The following is a 21,570-nucleotide window of genomic DNA, read 5'->3' on the forward strand; positions in this document are numbered from 1 at the left end:
ATATCAACTGACGTAAAAAAAGGAAAACAACAGCAATACAAATCAGACAAAACGACACATTAGACTATATCAACTAACGCAAAAAAAGGGAAAACAACAGCAATACAAATCAGACAAAACGACACATTAGACTATATCAACTAACGCAAAAAAAGGAAAACAACAGCAATACAAATCAGACAAAACGACACATTAGACTATATCAACTAACGCAAAAAAAGGGAAAACAACAGCAATACAAATCAGACAAAACGACACATTAGACAATATCAACTAATGCAAAAAAAGGGAAAACAACAGCAATACAAATCAGACAAAACGACACATTAGACTATATCAACTAACGCAAAAAAAGGGAAAACAACGGCAATACAAATCAGACAAAACGACACATTAGACTATATCAACTGACGTAAAAAAAGGAAAACAACAGCAATACAAATCAGACAAAACGACACATTAGACTATATCAACCAACGCAAAAAAAGGGAAAACAACAGCAATACAAATCAGACAAAACGACACATTAGACTATATCAACCAACGCAAAAAAAGGGAAAACAACAGCAATACAAATCAGACAAAACGACACATTAGACTATATCAACCAACGCAAAAAAAGGGAAAACAACGGCAATACAAATCACACAAAACGACACATTAGACTATATCAACTAACGCAAAAAAAGGGAAAACAAAGGCAATACAAATCAGACAAAACGACACATTAGACTATATCAACCAACGCAAAAAAAGGGAAAACAACAGCAATACAAATCAGACAAAACGACACATTAGACTATGTCAACTGACGTAAAAAAAGGAAAACAACGGCAATATTCCTGTCTAGGAATACGCTAATTTCGATGAAATTGGTGAACTTAACATGTTTCGATAGCTTGCTTTGAAATCGACTTCCTCTGTTTTGAGTTGCATCATAGCATTGAACTTGCAAGCTGAAGTTTGACGTTATCTTCTACGACGTACCAATAGTAATCAGAACCTTTCAATACTGAATTTTCGAATTCATTCATGTCGCGTACAGAGTGCGTTAATTACAGTCCACTGCGCAATGATAATTGAGCAGCATTGTATGTCATCCAATTTGTAAGGGTGCTAGTGATAGTGGAACCAATTTATTCTTCCATCACTATTTTCCTTTGTGAACTGCACATATTCTTTTTTAATCTCCCAATGCTGCTATGTTTATTGTCGGACTGAAATTGTAATTTAGCAGCCAACTCTTCGCTTTTGTATTATTTTGTCATGGGCATTTTTACTAATCTGCTTTGTCCGTCTCGTATAATCTATATTCATAAATTAGTCACGGCACAATTATCGTTCAGGTTGTGGCTATTACTTCGCTCTGATTGATAAGTACGTTACAAATTTTATTGATGTAATGGTTAGTTGCTCACAATGAGTGTACACAGGTTTTACACAAACAATAGGTAACGTTAGGGGCATTAGTTTCATAACAATTTAATAGCAGAAAACAGTTATAAAAGGTACCAGGCTTATAATTTGATACACCAAATAAACTCATCATATATACCAGGATTGAAATTTTATATTTAAGCCAGACGCACGTTTCGTCTACAAAAAACTCATCAGTGACGCTCGAATTGAAAAAAAATGTTAAAAAGGCCAAATTTCTGAACGTTTTTTTTTTTCAAATACAGCTAGGTAATCAATTCCTGATATAGAAAGCCTTAGTACTTCAAAGTTTTGTTAATAGTTGATTCATAATTATGAACATATCAATGATAACTCAAGTCAACACAGAAGTAAACAACTCAAGTCAAAAACGCTTGAATCGTCTAAAATTGAAGCGCCAGTGACGCTCAGATAGAAATACTTCGAAAACAAACCAGGTATTAAGTTAAAGATCATTGAGGACTCGAAATTTCAAAATGTTATGCCCAATACGGCTAACCCCTCCTAAGAAGCAGTCTTGTTCCTGTATTATTGTAAATCCTTGCCACTGTCTTTTTATCGAAAGTTTAATTGCGTTCGATGCAATTTCACCGATGGAAACATTATTTGTCGACAATACGTTATAGATAAGTAATAAATATAAAGAATTTGGATTCAGGACTTTTTTTAAATATATGCATGCATTGGTTCAACAATTACGACAATGTTAAAATTACAAAAAAAATCGTTTGCTATAACTTTAAACACTCTGATATAAAAGATGAAGGGATTGTATGTATTAATGATGGATTGTTGTTTAATGAATGATACCAAATTTTTCAAAAATGTTAATGTTTCGCTGTAATTTAGATATAACGTCAAGATTTTCTTGATAGAGGATAGCTGCTCGCAAGGAAGCTATTAAACGAAGAGTTCAAAATGGGGAAGTTGAAATAACCCCTTTGCAAATTTTACTGACGCCATCACAAGTTGGTTGACGTTATGGAAAACCGTTTCACAGATGATATCGAATATCTTCCTGATGTCGTTACTACAACACCTTTCTCTTTTCACGAATGTGACCTACCGAATAAGACTACTTACCGGATTTGTAATGATATAAGCAACACAAGGGATGCCACATGTGGAACATGATCTGCTTACCCTTCCAGAGTACCTGAGATGACCTCACGTTTTTGCTGTGGTTCGTGTTGCTTAGTGTTTAATTTTCTATGTTGTGTCTGAACTATTATTTGTCTAATTTTTAGCCATGGCGTTGTCAGTTTTTTTTTTCAATCTATGAGTTTGACTGTACCTCTGGTATCGGTTGTCCCTCGTTTGATATAACGTCAAATGTATTTAAGAACATAAATAAATATTGTTGGTCATCAGTCTAATTTGACCATTTTTTCCTCTTGGAACACATAGATGTCTTTCTCTTTAATAATTAAAGAATGTGCAATTATTCATATTTTACATAACGCTGTCTTTTGTGGATAGTTGTCTCATTGGCAATCATACCACATCTTCTTTTTTATATTTATCATACACATTACTAAAAAAATTGACGGCTTTTAGTCCGTTTTGTAGAGTTAACAAAACAATTTAAGTTTTGAAGAAACATGCATATTTGCAATATGATTTTGCAAAAAGTAAAATCACAAAAATACTGAACTCAGAGGAAAATCAATTCGGAAAGTCCATAATCACATGGCAAAATCAAATAACAAAACGCATCAAAAATGAATGGACAAGAACTGTCATATTCCTGACTTGGTACAGGCATTTTCAAATGTAGAAAATGGTGGATTGAACCTGGTTTTATAGCTAGCTAAACCTCTCACTTGTATGACAGTCGCATCAAATTCCATTATATTGTAACCGATGCGTGAACAAAACAAACAGACACAATAGGTAAAAATGTCAAAACATTGCAATACATGGTCATTAATTCTTTTCTTATTTACTCTAACTGTGGATAAACAACAATTATCCACAACAAATGAATATCCTGAATTCGTATTCTTGACGTAAACACATGCAATGGCACATAAAAAATAATAGAGTACAGTAGGCTGAGTAATTTAATTATATTATCATTATGTTCAATGGTCTAGTTGATAGATTCACAAAACAACTCAAATAATTGTTCTGTTAAATATATTTCTATGCTTTAAACTATTTCCCTAATATCAAAGAACTTGTGACGTGACTTATGCAATACAACAAATGAAAATGCGTATGTTAAATACAGGGGAGTGTAAAAACATATTCATGATATTTGATGCTTTACAAAAACTACGTACTTAATATATTCCTTTAAAGTCGGTTAACGAATCTGACCTCAAAGTACTGTACACTACACGATGGTACATGCTACAATATCTGGACAGGTAATAGGATGGTTAAAGAGGCACTAGCTACGAGATATATAAAAAATCTAAAGTTTGATTTTTTTTCTGTTCAATCAATAATGAAAGTGAAATAACAATTCGCTTTTTGCAGTCAAAAAGGTTCAGTTTTGTCAAATTACGCTAAGAAACATTGATAATTAGTAATTCACTTGCAAGTGAATGAGTCGACCTCTTTAAATCCGTATCCATGTGAACTTCAATTTAGCCCCTAGCTAGAGATTGACAACGCATGCATTGTACGTGTACTGCTTATTTAAAGAAAAAGAATGTCAACAATGAAAGTGAAACTACGGTAAATCATTTGATTATTAATTCGATGCACATAAAAGCATTCTTATACGGTTAAAAACAATGAGAAACATTTATTTTTAATCTATAAAATAAAATCAAACAGACCTATACAAATCCAATTGCACGTGTTGGTTTAATCTATTCATATCTTTGTTTATGTTTACATCACTTATATGGTCATCTGAGGTCAAATAGATAGCTAATTAGATGGCGTCTGGACTAAAATACACACGAAACGAACCTATATATTATCTACCCCATGCTCTGTGAACTGTTTATTTTAGACTTTTGATAGTTTGGATAAATGTTTTACATTGTTATAAATCAAATATGAGAATTTGAGTCAAATCGGTGACCATGAATTTGACAGCTAGTGCCTCTTTAAAGCTGTACATTTTCTACAAGGTTTCGGTGACAGGCTTATCAGCACTTTCAACCATTATTTTTGATTCTAATTGCACATCCTTTCCGGCAGACGTGTTCCTTTATTATTGTAAAACGTGATATTATAGATATAGAAAAACTTTACAACACATTATTACAATTTTTTTTTCTATAAAAATTAAGTATTCTTACTAATACTGTGAATATTTAGTAAAAGGAACTTACTTTGAATAAACATAATGTGAGTAATTGTCTTTTGTCCCTGTATGGAGATTGTAGTTTATACAAAGCATGTTATATTAAGGATTTTTCTGTGAGAACAGGATTGCAGAAATTCTGCAAAACTGTTTACTCACAAAGTGGTATCAACAATATGTGAATTCGCAGGAACTCAACACAATTTCGAGAAATTTTTAAACGTAGGTCATTCTGTGAAATAAAAAGTAAAACCACAAAAAATGAACTCCGAGGAAAATTCAAAAGGGAAAGTCCAAAATCAAATGGCAAATTCAAAAGTTCAAACACATCAAACGAATGGATAACAACTGTCATATTCCTGACTTGGTACAGGCATTTTCTCATGTAGAAAATGGTGGATTGAACCTGGTTTTATAGCTAGCTAAACCTCTCACTTGTATGACAGTCGCATCAAATTCCATCACATTGTCAACGATGCGTGAACAAAACAAACAGACTCAATAGGTAAAAATGTCAAAAATAGGGGTACAGCTGTCAACATTGTGTTATCATCATAATCACTATAAAAACAACAATGTAACGAAGAAGCACAAAAAGGCATACATCAAATTTAACATCCTCATTTTGCTTATATTATACGATGTTATTTATCTATGTAAAATCCATCGATAAAGGATGGCAGGTTTTCAGTACTAGTGTAAAATTGCGCGTTTGAAATTCGCATAGGTAAACATAAAATAATTTTGTCGTTCAAACTATGACGGCATACATAAATACAGAGTCAGGTAAAGTAGATTCACGTCAAATGTATACCAAAAAAACAGACTTAACAGAAAAATTAGTATTAATAAAAAAAATAATTTTGTCATTCAAAGTATGACAAGATACATAAGTAAAAGAAATATAAATAAATAAAATAATTTTGTCATTCAAAGTATGATGATAGTATACATAAGCACAGAGTCACGTCAAATGAGTATCTAAAAAAAACTGACTTAACAGTAAAAGTAATATTGATAAGACAAATAAAATAATAATATAACACGTTATTAAGATGATAACCAACGTCAGTACGCAAAATCTATACTCCAAGACCATCTTGTATTATTTGTGAAGTTGATACAGAATATTTATCATTAAGTTCTTGGTACCTTCCGATGAACTTTTTTAGAAAAAGGACGAGACGTTCTTTGACATACCCCTGGTTCATCAAATTTCTGCTCAGACACTGGTGACGTTTTACAAAGTCTGAGTAGGAGCTGCAAGCTATTGAATGCCGAATAAGTTGGGAAATGTATATTCCATATGCAGGTGAAGTTGTTATATTGCTACTAAGGTGGGGGAAATTGATAATTTCAAAATTAAAATAGTCTCGTTCGTCATAGATTTAACTGAGCTGACTGTGTATGTCAAATTCGAGGTATAAGTCTAAAAGGAGGTGGAGGAAACTGTATCTGTTGTCTCTTTAATTTCTAGTTCTGGTGGATATATTAATGGAACCCAATCAGAAAAGTTCGGATTGTAAATGGAAAGAACATCATCAATATATCTGAAAGTGAAATTAAATAACCTGGCTTCTTTGATATTCTTGTTTTTGACAAGTGTCTGAAGGAACTCTGATTCATATAAAAATAAGAAGAGGTCGGCAAGGAGAGGTGCACAGTTTGTTTCCATAGGAATGTCGACAATTTGTTGAAAAAGTCTCCATCCAAATTCATCAAATATGTTGTCAATAAGAAACTCCAGCATACTGATCACTTGTTCGTCTGTGTAGCATGTTTTCCCTTTTTGTTCCCTATTAACAAAATATGCCTTATGGTTTCCCAAAGTGATAAATTTATAGCGTATGCTTCCATTTTTATGATGAAAAGCATTGTTGATTATTTCTTTTAGACGGTTTTCAATTTCACATGGGGAATGGTGGTATACAAGGTTGAAAAATCAAAAGTTTTGATAGAACTAATTTCAGAAAAAAAGACCGAGATTTAAAGTTATCCAGAAGTTCTTTAGAGTTTTTAAGAATCCACATTTGGTCAATACCACTACGCGAGTAAACAGTTTCACAGTATATTAGAAGACCCTCTTTCACTGCGGACAGAATTTAAGTCATTCTAATGCACAATTCTTTAGTGGAACATGCAGATGATCCGGCAATGTAGCGTTGTTTGTACGAAATTTTGTGAAGTTTAGGTAGCCAATACAAACAAGGTAAGTTCTCCGATTTGTTGTTCAATGCAATGTTCATTGAAGCCATGAAGGACTTATGATTCGTCAAAATCTCATCCTTGTCAAATGATATGTTTTTGTATGTGGGATTACCTGAGTGCTCATTTATTCCTGATTCTTTTACAAGACACTCGTAGTAATACGATTTACATATAAAGACAATATTATTTGAAGCTTTGTCCGCAGGAACACCAACATACTTATCTTGAAGAGATGATAGACATTTTACAGCCTCTTTGTCACTGAAAACGGACTTAGGTCGATCATTCACACAGTTTTTCAATTTATGAATGCGACGTACCTTGACCTTTTTCTCGAAATCTTCATCGGAAAGTACCATGACCTAAAATTTTAATATCATTGTCTACTTCGCAGATGCCACAACATTGTCTGCAAGTACATATTCTAGATGCTGAAATTGTGTACCTTTTAGTTTCTCTTTGTGCTATTGTATTTCGTTTGTCCGTATGAGTGTTGACTATAGCTGCATCAAGCCATCGGCTGTTTTACCTTTTAGCTTAGAAAGTTCCTGGAATGGTCTAGGTACGTTATTCTGACGTCTGAGGTTTTCACAGTGTTGTTTAATTGTTTTTACCTATGTATTGATATTTTACTCAACTTATACTTCATTGAAAAAGTATGTTTTGTTTAGTATCAACAACGAAATGTTGTTATTATCGTCGTTGTCACATTTACTATCACCTACAATAACGTTTTTGTTTGATTGCATCTTTGTCAGATTTATTTGTATATATAAAAAAAGATGTTGTTTGATTGCCAATGAGACAACCGTCCACAAGAGACCAAAATGACACAGAAATTAACATCTATAGGTCACCGTACGACCTTCAACAATGAGCAAAGCCAATACCGCATAAGCAGCTATAAAAGGCACCGAAATGACAATGTAAAACAATTCAAACGAGAAAACTAACGGCCTTATTTATATATATAAAAAAATTGAACAAAACACAAATATGTAAAAAAAACAAACGACAACCACTGAATTACAGGCTCCTGACTTGGGACAGGCACATACAAATGTATCCTTGTTTGATTTTTTTAAAAAGAAATGGTTAAGGTCAGTCACTTGTTTATCATAGAAAAGTGTCAAATATCACTACACAGAGATTTTTTGTTTACAAATGACTTTTGATTAGGGATATTGTCCCATATTAAAATCCATAGTTCTGATTTTTACAAACATTTTAAGTGATCTTCATCGGTATGACATTCAGAATAAATCTGTGTATTTTTGTCCATTTCTGAAAAAAATAAAGTTGTTTCAGCACTATAAGGCAATGACACTTTCGTCGCTATATTCATTTATTTTGAATACAATGTGTATGTATAATTAATTTCTTCCAGAATACCTTCACTAGTCAAAACAAGGACAAAACTTCTGATTATAGCCTTAAATTACAATACACGGACCCTGTTAAAGCATTCTATAAAATTAATTTTCTTGTGCCTAAAAGGTCATTTTGACAGAGAAATTATGCAAAAAAGAAGATTTTATAAAAAAAACAACAACAACAAAATAATTATTCTTACTAGTGAAAATCCTGTTGAAACCACTCTAAACTACTGGGAAAGGTATTCTTATCATATAATTAGAGTGCAATGAAGAGCAAATTTTCAAAACATGTCCTTTCACATAATTCTATTTGAGAAAAAAATGTTTTTTACATGTATTTCAGTGAAAACGTTTTATCAGTGAGAAATCCGCATGAGGTTTTAAAGGAAACATTGTGACATCACATGTATTATGGCGTCATTTAATACCTACAGATCAAAATAGTGCTAAATATGGTTTGCAGTGTTACGTGAAAAACAGTTGCAGCTAGATTTAACTCGAAATATTGAGTCGAAAAGATCTGTAACTAAGCATTTACTGTTGTCAGGTCATTAAGGATTGCATATGTTGGCGTTAATATTGATTCTCTTATAGGGTCTTTGCATCGGAACTAAAAAACATTTATTTAAAAACCAGTTGTTGGCATGACACTGGTTATGTTTGTCTCATATATGTTATGAGGGTATGATACTAAACCCCTCACGGGGAGGATTGTGCCTGATATTCATATGATGAAGACATAATTTTTCAATCAGTTTAATTGAAGTCTGGAGGTGGCATGTCAGTTAACTGCTAGTAGTCTGATGTTATGTATGTATTATTGTCATTTTGTTTATTTTCTTTGGTTACATCTTCTGACATTAGAGTCGGACTTCTCTTGAACTGAATTTTAATGTGCGTATTGTTATGCTTTCACTTTTCAGCATTGGCTAGAGATATAGGGGGAGGGTTGAGATCTCACAAACATGTTTAACCCTTCCGAATTTCTGTGCATGTTCCAAGTCATTATCACTGGACTAGTATATATATTTGTTTAGGGGTCAGCTGAAGGACGGCTCCGGGTGCGGAAACTTCTCGCTGCATTGAAGACATGTTGGCGACCTTCTGCTGTTGTCTGCTCTATGGTTGGGTTGTTGTCTCTTTGACACATTCCCCATTTCCATTCTCAATTTTATTTCCATTTAATATTAAGACCATAGCAACAGTTTTCATATTAGCATATTTTTAACATACCGACTGTAATTTCAATTGCATAAATACTATAATAAACAATTTAGAGCTTGCCTAATAAAACAAAATGCTTACCAGTTATTCAGGACTTTTTAAAACCTCTAGTTTGCCATCTCATGTTAAAAAGTAATGATATGTCTGGAACTGAAATAAGACAAAAAAATTGCTGTGTTATCATTTGATTTAAATACATATATCAGTATTATCGTGAAAGAAAAATCTAATTCTTTAAAGTTTTATTACAAAGACAGACAAATGCCTCTCCCTTGTGGCTTAGGCACCTTCATTTAAACCTTTTATATTAGAAGCAATGAGTAGTAGCTAACTAGCTTAATAGTTGAATAGGTGCAGCAATATTGTTTTCAAAAAGGTTTAACCCTCCCCCTTTTCACTGAGAAATGACAAGATATTTTGTTCTGTTCGAGTGCATTAAAAATAATAATTCATGATTTTTGTAATACATGTACATGTTTTTTCTGTTTATTTGCATACGATATCTACTGACCAGGGGTCAAATCATTGGATAAAAGCACATATAATGATGTATCTCACTTTACTCGTATGAAGTGTGTTTTCTCCCTTGATTATCAAGTATTCCTGTAGACCAGTGATAATTACATAACAAAGACTATATTGTGTCCTGTTTACTTACAATTTATCAATATCAAGTTCTTTAATGCCTTTTTCAATATAGTAAACAAATTCCTTTCGAATCTCTCGGTGGGAAACAAAGTTATGATTGTGCCTAAAAAAGTGTTCAGCCCTTTCCAGTAATGCATTTTAAAAGCGTAAATTTTATTAAGTTTTGCTGATATCTATCAATAATATTTATCTTAAACCATTTATGATATCTAGGTATAGATAAAATAAAATTGAGAATGGAAATGGGGTATGTGTTAAAAAGACAACAACCCGACCATAGAAAACATAGAAAAACAACAGCAGAAGGTCACCAACAAGTTCTTCAATGTAGCGAGAAATTCCCGCACCCGGAGTCGTCCTTCAGCTGGCAAATTAAAAACTACTAACCATCATTTTCACAATTTTCTGTGAGGTACAAGGTAAAATCGTCCATAAATCAGTCTGAATACTTCTGGAATTATTCTTTTAAATTGGGTCAAGATGCGTTTTAGTTTCTCCATAGGCGGTAATGGTAACGTTTTCTTCTGTTGCTCAGTCCATATCGCTATCTTGGACTATGTGCGATGGCTCGTTTCGAAGCTGAGACATTTTCGGGGTACGAAGTGAGATGACTTTTTCCGTAAATTAGAAAACCCCGAGTATCTTTTTGTGATGTGGCTCCACGTGGTAAAAAAAATCCCTTTTAACACAATACGTTCTTTGAAAATTTAATACTTTGAACACATTTAATAACTCAATAGATTTTACACATTTATTCTGTGTTCCCCTACTTTCTAAATTAACACAAATGGTTAAGCTCGGTCACTTGTTCATCATATAAAAGTGTCAAATATCACTACACAGAGATTTTTTGTTTACACGTGACTTTTGAGTTCCTCATTTTAAGGCGCATTAGGGATATTGTTCCAGACAGATCTTGACTTAATAAACAATTTCACCCCATGTCAGACTTGCTCTAAATGCTTTGGTTTCAGAGTTATAAGCCAAAATCTAAATTTTACCCCTATGTTCTATTTTTAGCCATAGTGGCCGTCTTGGTTGGCTGGCTGGGTCACTAGACACATTTTTAAACTAGATATCCCAACGGTGATTGTGGCCAAGTTTGGTTAAATTTGATCAATTAGATTCAGAAGAAAAAATTTTATCAAAATTGGTAAAAATTTACTCTAAAGGGCAATAACTCCTTAAGGGGTCAACTGATCAGTTTGGTCATTTCACTTATTCGAAGATCTGATTTTGCTGAACATTATTGCTGTTTATAGTTTATCTCTATCTATAATAATATTCAAGATAATAACCAAGACCGCCAAATTTTCCTTAAAATTTCCATAAAAATTATCAATTCAGGGGTAGCAATCCAACAACCGGTTGTTTGATTCATCTACAAATTTCAAGGCAGATAGATCTCGACTTAATAAACAATTTCATACATGACAGATTTGCTCTAAATGCTTTGGTTTCAGAGTTATAAGCCAAAATCTACAGTTTACCCCTATGTTCTATTTTTAGCCATGGCGGCTTTTTTGGTTGGCTGGACGGGTCACCGGACACATTTTTTAAAACTTAATACCTCATCAATGGTTGTAGCTAAGTTTGATTACATTTTGTCAAAATAGTTTCAGAGGAGAAGATTTTTGTAAAAAGATTACAAAACTTTCAGAAATATTGACCATAAAGGACAATAGCTCCTTAAGGAGTAAACTAATCATTTTGGTCATTAGACTTATTTGTAGATCTTACTTTGCTGAACATTATTGCATTTACATGTTATCTCTATCTATAATAATATCAAGATAATAAGCAAAAAAGGCAAAATTTCCTTAAAATGTCCTCAAAATTAAAAAATTACGCGATAGCAACCCAACAACCGGTTGTCCGATTCATCTGAAAATTTCAGAGCGGATAGATCTTGACTGAATAAACAATTCTACCCCATGTAATTTTGTCTAAATGCTTTGGTTTCAGAGTTATAAGCCAAAATCTACATTTCACCCCTATGTTCAATTTTTAGCAATGGCCACCAACTCGGTTGGCTGGCCGGGTCACCGGGCACATTTTTTCAACAAGATACCCCAACGATGATTTTGGCCAAGTTTGGTTAAATTTGGCCTAGTAGTTTCAGAGGTGAGGATTTTTGTAAAAGTTAACAGACGACGCCGGACGACGACGACGACGACAACGGACGACGGACGCCAAGTGATGAGAATATATATCTCGGTAGCAAACTCAAAACGAGGACAACGCATCAACTAGAAGAGGAAATCAACGGAACAACTGAAACACTAAAGTGCAAGCGCAAACATATAGATAACAAAAAAAGCAGGTTTAATTTACTATTTTCATCGTTTATGATTTTTTTGTCCCTTTTCCTGCTAGATTGCTTTGATCGTGTCTGTAATGACGTTTTAGATTTTGTGATAAATTATAAAGTGATGAATTTTGATTCCATAATTTCCTTAACATGTTTAACTGAACTCTTAAATAATGTCAAATGATGTAAAATTTTCAGTATACTTAAAGAATTCTTATCAAAAAAGAGATATGCAATTCTAACGGTAATGATGTTTTCAAACATGTAAACTTAGATACGATTCTTAAGTTTTATTGACGCAAAGCTTTGAATAACTTAATCGTAAGGGTTATGAATTAAATATTGTAGTAATACTTTTCACAAACCTTTTTATCGAACGCATGGCACATAAGAAACATAGAGCGCAGGATTCGGCAAACTTAATATTCAAGTCAAATATGTTACCTGTTAGAACATCATGTGTTAACAGATATGTCTTGTCCATGCATTCACTTTATGTTTTAAATTCAGATAAGCAATCTACATGTACAGCCCGGAAAATGTTGACGTAGGGACGAACAGTGGTATACCTCTATTGCCGTTATTTAATATATTCTGGACGGTTTCGGTAGGATTTTCCCCCTCATAGCTAAGTCATTTCGACTGTTACTACGCATGCTTTTTTCAACTTTGCATACAGTTGTTTCATGTGTTTTGTGATGCCGAATAGTGATTTCATCTGATTTTGAGAATTAAATGGTCGTCTCTCTCCCAAATAGAACCTACTCATTTGAAGATCAATTTTTATCCCTTGTAAAAGTATTCAATACTCTTAACTTATAGACAGATCTGTTTGAATGATTTTGTTTTGGCATACAAAACCAATGATTGAGAAGATGCGAATAATTGAATTATTTGTGCAACCATCATACAAATGAAAGGTTTAGCTAACTTTATAACGTTGATTAACCCTCCATTTTCTAGATAAGGAAAAAAACTGCACAAAGTCAGGAATATAAAAGGTATTTTACATTTCTTTGTTGTTATTGAGCTTTTAAAATTGCCATTTAATTAAAGATTTCCTGTAACGTGCTATGTACAATGTATGAAAAATGGGAACCTAAAGTTACACTGATTAAAAAATAAAAATAATGAATTTCATCGAGATCTTTGAATGTTTTATTATTGAACTATATACATTAATTTTTGGGCATATTGCTTTATTGAATTACAAGCTGTTCTTCGTTGTTTACTGTTTTTTATTTTAGCTATCGTCTTTTAACAGGAAATTTGTAACAAAATTCCTAAAACCAAGCCTTCAAATTTACTTTACAACTCAAAGTTTGATAACTATGCTAATAGCGATTATCGCATCATATATAGATTAATATAGAAATTAAAGTTAGGATAAGAAAAATTCTTATTTTCACGTTGTGCATTTTTCATTTCTAATTAGTATCAATCAAATAATGGTTATATATGGTGTATGTACCTCGATATTCTAGAGAAGGCCTTTCTGCTCACAAATAACAAAAAATGTTAAACTGTCCCTGTATTATAATTAGTTATTTATCAACATCCGGATATATTGAAGATTTGTTTGATCGTTCTTAATCTGTCGCTCAGAATCCACAGAAATAATCTTTTTGCCAAACTTTTGGTTTGTCTTTCATACTAGCTAAATGAACTCATCATAGATACCAGGACTAAATTTAGTATATACGCCAGACGCGCGTTTCGTCTACAAAAGACTCATCGAATCCAAAAAAGTTAAAAAGGCCAAATAAAGTACAAATGAATTATCACTGGATGTTGGTTGGATATATTTTCACAACATATACATATACATATTATGAAATACACACATTTCCGAAATTATCCTTTTGCTTGTGTCAGAATTCTTTAATCATTACGATGCTTTCTACCACTTTTTCTTTTTTGTCTTTTTCGTCGTTTTTGTTTTGGGTCATTGTGGGTTTTTTTTCTTTTGAGCTATGGTCTAAATTTGCCAACTGTATACTCCCTCTTTTCTCTTTTTAGTTTAATAGCACTGATCGTTATATAAGAGAGGATCAAAAGAAAACAGAGGGACAGTCACACTCATCAATCGAAAATAAACTGACCTCGCCATAGTTAAAAAAGAAAAAGACTAACAGACAAAAAAAGTACACAAAATTCAACATCGAAATCTGAAGTCTAAGCAACACCAACACCACCAAAAACAGGGGTGATCTTAGGTGCTCCGGAAGGGTAAGCAGATCCTGCTCCACATGTGGCACCCGTCGTGTTGCTTATTTAATTACAAATCTGGTAGAACGTCCAATTCGGTTAGTCACTTTCGTGTAAAGGGAAGGGATTGTAATAAGAAACATATTCCATGTGTGAAACTTTTATTCCATAACGGTTAACCAAATCATGATGGCGTCCGTAAATTTTACGAAGGCATAATTTCAATCTTGCCATTTGGAACTCTTGGATTAATAGTTTCCGTGTGAGCAGCAACCATCTACCAAGGAAATCATGATAGGAAATACAAGCCTGGAAATATCGTATCCATTGGATATATACTTACTCCGTATGAATGTTGGAATGTTGTTACATAGAAAATGAAAGTTCACAATTGGGAAGCTGAAACCAAAATTTACATCTTTAAACTAGTTAATGTATTTTTATTTTAGTAGTATTAGTATTATCATCGTTAATTATTGAATAACATTTACTGTTTGTTAAATTAGTGTTTACAATCAGAAAAATCAACAATTTACAGAAAGATTCTAACTTAACTAAAAATTTACGGAAGGGTTAGTTTCAAACTAACAATTTAAGGAAATGTTGTTATTAAACTTATAAATTTACGGAAAAGATTGTATTAAACTAACAAAAAGTAAAATAACAAAAAATGCTAAACTCCGAGAAAATCCTAAACGGAAGGTCCCCATGCAAATGGCAAAATAGAAAGCTTAAACGCATCAAACGAATGGATAACAACTGTCATATTCCTGACTTGGTACAGGCATTTTCAATTGTGCAAAATGGTTGACATATCATTTGTATGAAAGACGCAAACAATTCTGCATACAAATTACGGAAAGATTGGTATTAAAATTATAATATACAGATACACTCATCAATGATACCAGGATTGAATATTTGTAGTAGCCGTGTCTCGGATCATCATTGATGCCAGGATTGAACATTTGTACGCCAGTAGCCGTGTCTCGGATCATCATTGATGCCAGGATTGAACATTTGTACGCCAGTAGCCGTGTCTTGGATCATCATTGATGCCAGGATGGAATATTTGTACGCCAGGAGCCGTGTCTCGGATCATCATTGATGCTCGAATCTAAAACATTGCTATTAAACTGACAATTTACAGATAGCTTGTAATCACCTTTCAATTTCAGAAAGGTTGGCACTTTACCAACAATTTACAGAAAGCTTTCACTCAAATAATAATTTACAGAATGATATTAAAATATCAATTTACACAATAGTTTGTACTAATCCAACAATTTACAAAAAGTTGGTACTAAATGTTTGAACACTCTAATGACATCTACGTCAGTATTTGGTCACCTTGGTTACCTTGGTTTTAACCTAGTATTCGTGTACTCTATAATATCCGAATTCATCTTCCAATTATGTGTTTTATGTCATAACCTTTGATTTGTACTTTTTCTTGATAACAGCGTACTTGTGACATTTAGTTCACCATTATATACTTCATTACACTGTAACCGCACGTCGGAATAGGATTCTATAACTTACGGACATTTATTTCACCAAACATTATAGAATTGGCATCTCCTGTTGCTTTAAGCCTGGTTATTCATTAGAGATTTTAATTAGAGTGAGTATTTTAATTAATTGATATGACAGAACACATTGTCACAGGTGGTGTTCTTACCTACTATATATAGTATCGATTGTTGTTTTGATAGGTATAATAAGTCATCACTCGGCATGAAGGCTTAAAAAAACTACAACTTGAAGTAATTAATGTCATTTTTGATAAATCTCACAACTTTATTTAATTTCGGGTAGGAGGTTTTGTTTCCGGATTCGAGCTTTAATGTCACATTAGGAATGCAGATTGGATAAAGTAGAAGTTGTGAGTCGTGACAAGAGGCTTAAGAGGTCGTTATCGACAAATTATTTTTATTGACAAATACTTTGATTTGTGTATAACTGATAGCAAAACAGATACAGTCATCATAATGATGGTCAAACTAACACAATTCAACAATTGGTTTAATACGACAGTATCCAAACATTGATAATCAAACAATCATCTGACTGGAGAGAGCACAATGAAGTTGACAGTATGAACTTTTATAATATTTTGCATGCTAGTTTGTTTTTAAGTAGACTACTAGATTTCTAATGGAGTACATAATGCACAATATGACTACCGCCACAATTAACATTACCCTAGATGAGCAGATTACTCTAATGGATTTTATGAATTCTATGCATCCTGCTGATGGGTTGGCAACCGTTGTACTCATTTGTTTCTATATCGTTATCTTTTTGATAGCAATAGTTGGAAATTCCTTGGCAATGTTGGTTTTGACTCGTTTAACTAGATCTAGAGAGAGACTTGCGAAGAACGTCTACCTTGTTAATTTAGTTATAGCAGATTTATCAGGTAAGTGAATTAGTTTTAAGTATTGTTTATCTATATTGACTTGTCACCTTGTGTGATATTCATAATATTAGTAAATACTATATGTTCACATGTTTGTCTTTTCATATTGGTTGTTTTAAGAGAGAAAACAAACCTCATAAAGATGTAAAATATGTCGATATGAATATTACCCTATAAATTAGAGATCATTTGACATCTTTGGAACTTCAGTTTATAGACGCCACTATCAATTAGTTGACTAACGGATGTGTATAAAATATCGTCACCACAATCCCGTCCTCTTTTCTTCAAATAAGCGAATAAGTCTCATCACAGGATTTGTTCTTTCTATGAGTAACTTCATGGATGCTTTTATTTAATCAGGATCTACCAACCCTTCAGAAGCACATGAGATATAAACATCAATTATGTTGTGGCAACTTCAGTCTGATCTTTTTTAAGAAGTGAAATCACAAAAATACTGAACTTCAATTCGGAAAGTCAATAATCACATGGCAAAATCAAATAACAAAACGCATCAAAAACGAAGAAGTGGGTTTTGTTTAATTACTTCTTAAATGTAATGTGTCAGTGCTTTCCATATCTATACGAAATACGTTTGGTCATACACCAAGCACTGAAAGTTATTGTATATACCAAAACATGAAACTATTGTTTGTATAAAAATATCAATTGTGTGCCTTTGTGCTTATCATTTAGACAGTACTAATTGTGTGAATATGTGCTAATTTTAGAAAATGTTAATTATGTGCCTATTTGCTTACTTTGAAACAGAACTAATTGAGTGTCTATGTGCTATATTTTAAACTGTACTAATTGTGTGTCTATGGTGTGAATTCTTGTTACAAATCAAATGATATGACTGGGTTCTGTTGAAATTGTATGTAAATACAGTGTGTATATTAATTAGATTTATAATATATAGATATTATGACATGCTGGAAACTGTCCTGAAAAAGACTACGTCCTTTCTGAGTGTTCCTGATAGTTTATTACTGCTAGCGCTTTTGCAAGATGTTTTCTTACCTTTTTTACCCGAGAATATGAAAAGCCAGAAAACAATAGTTTCATTTCATTTATTGAAAAATTAACAGGTGTTTGTCCTTTAAACAATAACCATGTAAATTATGTGATTGAATTATGTTTGCACTGTTCTTTTTGATATCACGGTGTTACTTATAACTTTCTTACTGAGTAACTTATACTTGTGATTTTGTCATCTGTAATAAAAGGTAAAATGGAAAATTCAAAACGGAAAGTCCCTAAAAAAGGACACAATCAATAGATCAAACACGTCATACGAATAGTAAAAATTATCATATTCCTAACGAGTTGATTAAATCACAACATTATATTTACCTATGATTTTATCATCTGTAATAAGTTATTGATTGAGTGTTGGTGTTTTAACGGCTCTTTTTAGTGCACTATTTCGTGGCGGTCAGTTATTATGGGTTGAGTAGTGTCCGGAGAAAGCAACAGAACTTCAATAGGAAAAATGACAATCCTAGTCAAGTAGGATTAGAGTCGAGTGAACCCGCACGAACCAACTACTAATACCAATTGGGACAAGATCCCTAATGCGCCTTGAAATGAGGAACTCAAAAGTCACGTGTAAACAAAAATTCTCTGTGTAGTGATATTTGACACTTTTCTATGATAAACAAGTGACTGAGCTTAACCATTTGAGTTAATTTAGAAAGTAGGGGAACACAGAATAAATGTGTAAAATCTATGGCGCTATTAAATGTGTTCAAAGTATTAAATTTTCAAAGAACTTTTTGTGTTAAAAATGAGATTATTTACCATGAGGAGCCCCGCAAATTTAACCACATATGTCAAAATGTCTCAGCTTCGAAACGAGCCATCACACATATCCAAGTTAACGATATGGACTGAGCAACAGAAGAAAACGTTACCATTACGGACTATGGAAAAACTAATGCGCATCTGTACCCAATTTAGAAGCTCAATTCCAGAAGTTGTCGGACTGATTTATGGATGATTTCACCTGTACACCACCGAAAATGATGGTTAGTATTTTTTTATTTATACCTAGTTATCATAAATGGTTTAAGATAAATATTATTGATAAAGATCAGCAAAAACTCAAGGAAATTTTCGCTTTTAAAATACATTACTTGCACAGGGCTGAACACTTTTTTTAGGCACAATCATAACTTTGTTTACTTCCGAGAGATCCGAAAGGAATTTGTTTGCTACATTGAAAAGGCAAGAAATAACTTTTAAATATTATTAAATTGTAAGTAAACATGACACAATATAGTCTTTGTTATGTAATTATCACTCTGGTCTACAGGAATACCTGATAATCAAGGGAGATAACACACTTCATACGAGTAAAGTGAGATACATCATCGCATGTGCTTTTAACCAATGATTTGACCCCTGGTCAGTAGATATCATATGCATAAAAAAACAGAAAAAATATTTACATGCTTTAAGAAAATCATGAATTATTATTTTTAATGCACATGAGCAAAACAAAAGATATTGTCATTTCTCAGCACTGAAAAAGGGGGAGGGTCAAACTTTTTTGAAAACAATATTTCTGCACCTATTCAATTATTAAGCTAGTTAGCTACTACCCATTGCTTCTAATACAAAAGGTTTAAATGAAGGTGGCTAAGCCACAAGGGAGAAGCATTTGTCTTTCTTTGTGATTAAACTTTCAAGAATAAGATTTTTCTCTCTCAATAATACTTATGTATTTAAATCAAATGATGACAAAGCCTGAGTATTTTTTTTTGTCTTATTTCAGTTCCAGACGTATCATTATTTTCAATCTGAGATGGCAAACTAGAGGTTTTAAAAAGTCCTGAATAACTGGCAAGCTCTAAATTGTTTTTTATGATATTTATGCAATTGAAATTACAGTCGGTATGTTAAAAATATGCTAATATGAAAACTGTTGCTATGGTCTTGGTATTAAATGAAAAGGCTTAGTTACAGATCGTTACGACTCAATATTTCGAGTTAAATCTTGCGGCAACTGTTTCTCATGTAACACTGCAAACTATATTTAGCACTACTTTGATCTGTCGTTATTTAATGACGCCATTATACATGTGATGTCACAATGTTTCCGTTAAGACCTCTTGTGGATTTCTCACTGATAAAAGGTTTTCACTGAAATACATGTAAAAAACATTTTTTTCTCAAATAGAATTATGTGAAAGGACAAGTTTTGAAAATTTGCACTATATTGTACTCTAATTATATGATATGGATGATTTCCAAGTAGTTTAGAGTGGTTTTAACAGTATTAAATACCAGATTTCCACTAGTAAGAATAATTATTTTGGTGTTGTTTTTTTTATACAACCTTCATTTTTGTATAATTTCTCTGTCAAAATGCACTTTAAGGCAATTTTGTAGAATGCTTTAACAGGGTCTGTGTATTGTAATAAGAGGTTATAATCAGAAGTTTTGTCCTTGTTTTGACTAGTGAAGGTATTCTGGAAGAAATTACTTATACATACTCATTGTATTCAAAATAAATGAATATAGCGACGAAAGTGTCATTGCCTTATAGTGCTAAAACAACTTTATTTTTTTTTTCAGAAATGGACAAAAATACACAGATTTATTCAGAATGTTATACCGATGAAGATCACATAAAAATATTTGGAAAAATCAGAAGTATGGATTTCAATATGGGACAAGATCCCTAATGCGCCTTGAAATGAGGAACTCAAAAGTCACGTGTAAACAAAAATTCTCTGTGTAGTGATATTTGACACTTTTCTATGATAAACAAGTGACTGAGCTTAACCATTTGAGTTAATTTAGAAAGTAGGGGAACACAGAATAAATGTGTAAAATCTATGGAGCTATTAAATTTGTTCAAAGTATTAAATTTTCAAAGAACTTTTTGTGTTAAAAATGGGATTATTTACCATGAGGAGCCGCATCACAAAAGGATACTCGGGGTTTGCTAATTTACGGAAAAAGTAATCGCACTTCGTACCCCGAAAATTTAACCACATATGTCAAAATGTCTCAGCTTCGAAACGAGCCATCACACATATCCAAGTTAACGATATGGACTGAGCAACAGAAGAAAACGTTACCATTACGGCCTATGGAAAAACTAATGCGCATCTGTACCCAATTGGCTACTGATGCCCCCTCCACCTGTAATGAGTTCACGGCGTTATTTCTACCTCTGATTTTTCATCTCTAATGAAATCGCGTGTTTTTTATACCTCGGATTTTGTCACCTGTAAAATATTCATACGGTTATTTATATTTGTGATGTTGTACATAAACGTAACGTCATTTTGTTTTATTTTATCTTGAATAGTTTTAGACTAATTTGAATATGACAGTTGTTATCAATTCGTTTGATGTGTTGAGGATTTTGATTTTGCTATTTGATTATGGACTTTCCCTTTTGAATTTTCCACTGAGTTCATTATTTTTGAGATTTTACTTTTTCCTATTATGT

The 21,570-nt window shown here is 32.6% G+C and overlaps 1 long non-coding RNA gene across 1 annotated transcript; it reads left to right on the forward strand.

The window, feature by feature from the left end:
* Positions 1–18,660: 18,660 nt before the first annotated feature.
* On the forward strand, positions 18,661–20,894 carry LOC143060330 (uncharacterized). Its single transcript, XR_012974026.1, has 2 exons — positions 18,661–19,132; positions 20,685–20,894. It is a non-coding gene; the product is annotated as an uncharacterized LOC143060330 (long non-coding RNA).
* The last annotated feature ends 676 nt before the right edge of the window (positions 20,895–21,570 follow it).

The sequence above is a fragment of the Mytilus galloprovincialis genome, chromosome 1 (genome assembly GCF_965363235.1).
Source record: "Mytilus galloprovincialis chromosome 1, xbMytGall1.hap1.1, whole genome shotgun sequence".
In the NCBI taxonomy this organism is placed as follows: Eukaryota; Metazoa; Mollusca; class Bivalvia; order Mytilida; family Mytilidae; genus Mytilus; species Mytilus galloprovincialis.